The sequence below is a fragment of the Podarcis filfolensis genome (genome assembly GCF_964270895.1).
Source record: "Podarcis filfolensis genome assembly, chromosome: 3".
Taxonomy (NCBI): Eukaryota; Metazoa; Chordata; class Lepidosauria; order Squamata; family Lacertidae; genus Podarcis; species Podarcis filfolensis.
Window position 1 is genome coordinate 44567847 of NC_139606.1, and position 8407 is coordinate 44576253.

The window sequence follows — 8407 nt, forward strand, 5'->3', positions numbered from 1 at the left end:
TACACAAATAGAACTGGTTTCCATGTGTTTTAAGGGAAATTTATGACTATTTGATAAAACTGCTTTGGACAACTTCTCCTCCAGTTCACATGGACTCCTCCAAAGCAGGGATGCGCTACTTTTCAACATAAACACTCTTGGGTAATCAAAGGGCTGGGTTCAAAGGCCTTTAGATTTGTCTCTCCCCTTTGCACTTGATTCTTCACCCCCATCCAAAACCAACAGATCACATGTTGAAACTGTTTTTTGAACAGCAGAATGTGTGTCCCCCCACTATTAAAACTCCCTGTAGATAGAAAAAAATAATCTTTCATAGAGAATAAGGATTCTAGACTAGCCTTCACATTGTCAAGGGCTACTTCTAGATGACTTGTTTATTCACCATTCATCCTGATTTGCTTGTTTATTTTGTATCAAAGCAAGTATTATTCCACACTTCAGCTCACCACTTTTCCCATCACAAAAATTCCAGCCTTTGGGGGAAATAGAATTTGTGGCACAATATTTCCCAGCCAACTATCCTAGTGCCAGTATATGATTGAAGCCCATCCAAAAATAGTGAGAGTCTGGAAAAACCCTAAGAGTGTGGAAGTTGATATATCTGTCCATGTATCTGGATCAGTAGAACTATCCCAAATAGAAAACTAGCAAAAACAGTTTTAGCACAGTATCTGTTTGTGTCCCCATTGGTGTACTTGGGGCTTTAAAATTTCAGCAGCACCCTGTGTGCTGCCAAAATTCAACATCTCCCCACCTGTTGCCTTCTGTTGTTTGTCATTGTTGCGGCACCTCCTGCAGCACTCAGTGTGGTCGAACCAGTTGTGCTCCCCTAAATCTGTCTCTGATGTCCCAATCCCTGTAGCCCTCCAGATGTTGTTAGACTGCAATTCCCATCATCCCTGGACATTGCCCATGCTGAACTCCAACAAAATCTGGAGAGCCACTGGTTCCCCTTGGTTTTCCTTGCAGAGGGGATGAGCTGGTATTTTGGTACTTTGATAACTAAAAACTCTTCTACATTGTATCATGCAAATCCTCTCTACCCCTCTCTCTCTCCTCTCTGAACCAGCATGAGTATGTTCTAACTGAAGCTGCTGTCCTAAACACAATTACTCATGAATACATTCCACTGAGACTACTGGGATCTGCTAATAAACGTGTTTATTATCACAACCAGAGAGAGTAATCGAAAGTGAAACATCTGTTAGACATGCTGTTCCATACGGCAAAATTAGTGTTGCTCTGGGAACCTTAACTTTTGTACCTTTAACACTATACATCCACTGTCTTGGTAGCAATCCTTGCTATCTCAATTCAGCACTCATTTATCATTGAGTAACCCTTTCCCCTTTTTTAAAAAGAAAATGGCACAATCACTTGCACATTTGATATGGCTCCCATATGATATAGTGAAACTTGTGCAGGGTACTTTCCAAGAGTGCTATGCCTACTATTTCAACGTTATTTGTTGTGTACATATTGTCTTTATTTTATATCCTGAAAATAATTTTTTTCAGGGCAGCTTACAACATCCAGTTTAAATAATACAATAAAGTTCAAAGCGAAAACATCCTTGCATAGAAATAAAGCAGCTGATAATTTCCCAGAGTTGCCAACCTTTTTACGGCGCTGCTGGCAACTTTGCAGGACTGGAGGAGGCGGGCAGCGGCTGGAGGGTGGCTCCTCTGGCGGGGAAGAGGCGGAGGCTCCGGGTGCGGCGCTGCTTCAGTGAGGCGGGTGAGGGCGGTGAGTTGATGCCGGGAGGTGCCGCGCCCAGCCTCCGCCTCTTCCCTGGCACCCATGCCGTGGTGGCCATGGCAGGCAGAGGCTCTGAGCGCAGCACTGCTTTGGTGCGGCATGGCGGAGGTGGGCGAGGGCAGCGAGCTCATGCCGGGAGGTGCCGCGTCCAGCCTCCGCCTCTTCCCTGGCACCCTCCAGAACTTGGCGCCCCGCGCCACTTGCCTCTATAGGCAAGATGCCCCTGATTTTAACATCACTATGTCCTGGGTCTCCAAGCTTTAAAGGTAAAGGTACCCCTGCCCGTACGGGCCAGTCGTGTCCGAATCTAGGGTTGCATGCTCATCTCGCTCTAGAGGCCGTGAGCCGGCGCCGTCCGAAGACACTTCCGGGTCACGTGGCCAGCGTGACAAAGCTGCTCTGGCGAGCCAGCACCAGCGCAGCACACGGAAATGCCGTTTACCTTCCCGCTAGAAAGCGGTACCTATTTATCTACTTGCACTTAAGAGTGCTTTCAAACTGCTAGGTGGGCAGGAGCTGGGACTGGACGACGGGAGCTCACCCCGCCACGGGGATTCAAACCACCGACCATACGATCAGCAAGTCCTAGGCACTGAGGTTTTACCCACAGTGCCACCCGCGTCCAAGCTTTAATGGGTAATAAACCTTTCAAATGTGAGCCTGCCTGGTTTTTTTCTTTTTAAAAAATTTAAATACACAAGTGAACAAAGAGCACATGTGATATATTACATATTACCTAATATTCACCAAATTTATAACTTACTTCTGTATGCTGCCATCGGCTCCTTTGGGAGGAAGAGTGGGATAGAAAATCAATCCTACATTAAAACCATAACTTTAAAGTAATGTAAGTATTTCCTAAAATGCATTTCTTTCTATAATAAAAATGTAAGAATGTCATTTCATAGTCCTCTCTGGACAACTGCATCACAGTCGTGGATTTTCATGGATGGTGTAGGAGCAAAAGTGAAGGCAATCTGCACAACAGCAGTGGCCATGGCATGGGAGAAGGGAGAGACCCTGAGAGGGAGAAAGGTGATAGTTTAAAACAATGTCAGAGGCATGATTAAAACAAGGATAGGGAGAACTGGGAAGAAAATATTTATTTCCACATTTCATCTGAGACATTTATTTTAATCTTTTTATTGTCAATGTTCATTTCCTTTATGAAGTATAAAAATATTATCATATTTTGGATAAAAATCCCCCCTTGTGTAATTATTTCTTCAAATGATGTCAATTGTACCAATTCTCCTTTCTCTAAGTTTTTCTAAAATTATCATTGGAAAGCTCCTTAGCTGAAAATACTGATACCATGGGGCTTGTTAGCTTCCATTGTAGTTGACAATTCCTCATTTGATAAATAATCACCATTTCCTATTACAACTCTTATTGTTGTAATTTTCTACTTATGTCATAAGTCTGCACTGCCCAACAATTGAAATTTAACATTGTATAGAATGCACTGAGGTTGTGACATAGACTTTTTATGATTGCCCCATATTCCCAGAAAAATTAAGTTTGGTTCCATTAAATGCTGAATCTCTTGATATCTTTTGTCATATACTCAGAGGTAATTTTCTATAGGCATTTTACTATAACATATATAACCCATTATTTTCTTTAGTGTGGTCTTTGGCAGATCATTTAGCTTGATTTAGCATTCAGATTTTGCTTTGTCTTGTAAATTGCTGCTGAGTCTCTCTCTGGAACAGAAAGTGATACTGAGTTACAAAACAATGGCAAGAATGACTCATATCACAGACTTATTTATGAGAACTACTAGGAACTTTTATGAAAACTACTAGGAACTTTTTATGAGCCCTCACTTAACAAACTAGACGAGCACTTACTATAGTGCATAAGGCTGCAGAGATTAATAATATTTTAGAGCATTGCCATCATCATCACCATTATTTTTTCTCAATTGACATACCTATTCACACACAACACAGCTATGCCCTTCTTTGGCAAAAGAGAGCAATGGATCCCTGACTGGCTTGAGGCCAGCATTAAGGACCAGTTAGTTATTGCTGGGAGGACGGGACGCGGGTGGCGCTGTGGGTTAAACCCCAAAGCTTAGGACTTGCTGATCAGAAGGTTGGTGGTTCGAATCCCCGCGACGGGGTGAGCTCCTGTTGCTCGGTCCCTGCTCCTGCCCACCTAGCAGTTCGAAAGCACGTCAAAGTGCAAGTAGATAAATAGGTACCGCTCCGGCGGGAAGGTAAATGGCGTTTCCGTGCACTGCTCTGGTTCGCCAGAAGCGGCTTAGTCATGCTGGCCACAAGACCCGGAAGCTGTACGTCGGCTCCCTCGGCCAATAAAGCGAGATGAGCGCCGCAACCCCAGAGTCGGTCATGACTGGGACTAATGGTCAGGGGTCCCTTTACCTTTATTGCTGGGAGAAGACGGAATCCCAACAGAAGTACTGAAAGCTGGTCACAATTCCTCCTTCATGACACACCTCTGTGGCCTCTTGCAGTGTTGAGAAAAAGGATCCATGCCACAAGGCACAGACAACCACAACATTGCTGCTCTCTAGGAGACCAAATGTGACTACCATGATTGTAACAACGGCCATGGAATCTTGTTACTGTGCAGAAACCCTTTGCCTGTGTGCTTCTCGACAGATTACAGTTCCTCGCTGACAGGGTCTGTCTCAATCTACAGTGCGGCTTCACAGTGCCTACAGAGGATCACCTCACAATAAAGACGAATGCTACAACATAGCACAGCCTTTGCTAGCCTGGTGCCCTACAGAAACTTTGGACTACCGGTTCCATCAGCCCCAGCCAAAATTGCTGTAAGATTTTGTGGCCTTGCTGGCTGGTGCTGATGGGAGTTATAGCACAAAACACCTGGAGGGCACCAGGTTGGTGAAAGCTGTCACAGAGCTCAGGGCTAGGTAAGTTTTTCACACATGGAATAAAAACTGGGATATGAAAGTTCCAGTTCCCTTTGAACCAGCCTGGAAAAAAAAAGGACAGTAGTTGCTTGTGTTTAATGCTTACAGACTTCAAGCTGCACTTACTAGTACTGCTTAACAATGCAACTTGTTTCCTTTTAAATAAATAAATAAGTAAATAAATCTCAGAAGACTTGCCACCCTCCCAAAGAAAACTCTCTATATCTATCTATCTATCATCTATCTATCATCTATCTATCATCTATCTATCTATCTATCATCTATCTAATATATCTACCAGTTGGTTTGTTTGCAGGTCTGCTAAAGTCTGAAATACAAAATATTAAACCACATTGAACAAACAGATAACAGATCTTTCCATTACTATAGTTTTGAATCAAAGCTGGTAAAGCACAGAAATGCCCTTTTATCTTCAGTGATATCCAATTAATTTGGTATCATTATTGCCGAGGCTTGTATTCATTAAAAAGCCTTATTATAAATCTGATTGTACCATCTTGTTTGTGAAGAAGTGGCTGAGAAATAGATTATGAGCTAAAATAATCACTGTTGTAGAATAGCAGAAGTTTAAACATTCACTGATTTTTTTAAAAGAACCTTTTTTGTGACCTGTAGTGATGACTTTTTTAAAAAAGCCTTTCTTTGTACTGTGATTAGACAGTTTAATAAAATGGGGAAAAAACAACCCCTCAACCAGCACTTTAAATTGAAGGTGAACGACTGATTTAAATATTGGTCGTTTCCCAAAATGGCTGTGATAGAGAATGGTGTTCCTGCTCTTAGTTAAAAGCAACACTTGTGGCAGTATCCAATGAAGTAGTTCTACTAGTGCAAGGATTTGTTTGTGCAGCAGATGTTCCCCTCCCTGTCCTCTCCTTGTACCTCTCACAATCTTCTCCAGAGTGTTGAGGGGACCCCTAGAACACATTTAGGAGGTGTGGGGGAGCTCTGGAGAGTAAGAGGGAAAGCAAGCTCCATTGTTCAACCACTAATGAAACTAATGAAACATTGGGGAGTGGGGTACAGAGTGCGCACAAACAACTCCTTTCCCCTCTGCCCTCAGGTACTGGCTACAGTTTTGGCCTTTGTGCATTGACAGCAAAGGTCTAAGAGGGGAGATTTGACACACATTTGACTGAAGTCTCATAGAACCCTCCCTGCAATCAGGAGCTCTGACAACAAGAAGGCATATAAGCACATTCAGCTGAACATGCTTTTAATCTCCCTTCAGATCTTCGCATTCAAATTAGCTGGCACAAGAGGAGGTATGTGTCTTGTATGCACACTGCAAGCCCCTCCTCACTTTAAAGCCCACACTCATGGACATGAACACATGAATAGACTCAAATGTGTCAGCCTTCCATTGAGAATTACTTCGATGGATATGTATTTGAAAGAGGCTAAGTCGGGTGGTGCTGTGGGTTAAACTACAGAGCCTAGGGCTTTCTGATCAGAAGGTCGGCGGTTCGAATCCCCACAACGGGGTGAGCACCCGTTGCTTGGTCCCTGTTCCTGCTAGCCTAGCAGTTCAAAAGCATGAAGTGCAAGTAGATAAATAGGTACCACTCTGGCAGGAAGGTAAACAGTGTTTCCGTGAGCTGCTCTGGTTTCGCCAGAAGTTGCTTAGTCATGCTGGCCACATGACCCAGAAGCTGCACACCAGCTCCCTCAGCCAGTAAAGCGAGATGAGCGCCACAACCCCAAATTCATCTGTGACTGGACCTAACGGTCAGGGGTCCCTTTACCTTTTAAGTCTGCATATGAATTAATTGTTTGACAGTTAAAGCTTAATGATGCTTCCAGCAGTCTAACTTTGGTCTGAGATGAGAAAATGTATATTAAAATGGGCATACTTCTTGGGAATTCTACATTCTGGGGGCCTTGGGTGACAAGGTTGGCAGTCTGGAACTCAGCAATCTTTGCTCTTCAAAGCATGTCCTCCTTCATATTTTTTTGGAGATAATTCAGAATTTAAAAGGAAAGGCACACGGTGTTCTTGCAAATCCAGTGACTTTACCCTGGCAGCACAGCGGTAAGTTTCTTATAAAGAAATGACAGGAGAATTGCAAAGCTTTTGTGTTTGCAATTTGATATTTAATACAAACTTTCAGGCCAGCATTGCTCTTTTGTTTATGATTGCTTTCTGTCTGACCATTTTAGAAAAAGTGAGGGGGGGAAATACTGCAACAACGTAGCCTTAACTTTTTCAATACTATGTCAGCTTTGGGCTGGTGTTCATGGTAATTCTGGGGTGTGTGTGTGTGTGTGTGTGTGTGTGTAAGAGAGAGTGATGATCAAGCAATCACAAGTTATTTATTTAAAATTTATTTTTAATTATCAATTAAAAATATCAATTAAATTTAATTACCTCCCACTCTTCCTCCCTAAGGAGATTGGAGCAGTGTACAGTAAAAAAACTTATTAAAGATAAAAAGTTTTAACTGCCCTCCTTAACATAAGATGTGAAGGAGTCATAACGATCTCCAGTGGAGGGCTACCACAGGAAACACTCCCTTGTGCATTGTCACTCTATGACTAGCTGAAATGAGATCTGTGGAAGGTCTCAGTTCTTGGGCAGAATTATCAGAATGAAAGTAGTCCCTTAGGTAACCTGATCTCAAGCTGTTTTTGTTTCTGGCAGGGTGACCAGGCACATCGCACATCTGTGGCTTTATATGAGATTGTGTTTGATATTATAGCAATGACAATGTTTTTGTTTTAATGCTACTGTGATTATTGCGAGTCACTTTGAGCTCAACAATTGTTGGTAGAAAAGCAGGATATAAATATTAACTCAACGCAACTCAATAGCATGAACTGGCAGGACAATGGGGAGGAGGAAGAGGATTCTGGCGAGGGATGCAGCTGTGACTGGGACCAACCGGAGCAAGTATACATGGGATGACAGAGGACAGTGAGAGGGTGGGGGGGTCAGTGTTCTGGGACCAGAAGAGCAGGACCCCTCATCAGAGCCAGAGAAGCCCCTGTCTCTACAAACAAGGCAGGCTCTGAGACATAGGGAGCAGTGGGAGGTACACTCTAGGAAGGCTAAGGCAGGAAAGGGCCCAAAGCCCAGGTGTGGTTTGTTAGCTGGGGCGGGGGGAAGGTGTGTGATTCCTCAGATGGATTAGGCTCAGAACAGGTGAGGGTCACATGCTTCGTCAAGCCCAGATGCTGCAATCCACATGCAAGGTATGAAAGGGAAGCAGAGCTGAGTTGCTATGTCTACTCAACTGCCCCTCTTGATGGACCTCATCTTGAATGGTCCAGACTCCAGGACCTCTATGGGACTATGCTTTGGGTTTGACTCTGGGCTGTTTCCTGACTGTTGAACTTTGGACTTAACGTACTGTATGCACCAGCAGGACTTGCCGCCAGGTAGGCCAGGGATTCAGGACAGTCAACTTACTTTGTTTGACTCAGGGCACACACATTTAGTTACACATTTACTCCAACTTTCCTATATTAAACACAACTCATTCTTTTGCATGGTAGCTGTCTCTTCAGTGATGAAAGTTAACACTGACCCCAGGGTGATGCTGCCACCATTCTCTGAATTATATGCTTATTTCCAAAGACACTAATAAACTATCTTATATCTCTATAAGGGAAGAGAAGAGTTGATTTGACTGTTGATTTGTAATGGAACCAAAGCATATCTTTAGCTGAGTTTTGCAGCACCCAAAATTATAATACAGTGCAAACATTATTTCAAAATATAAC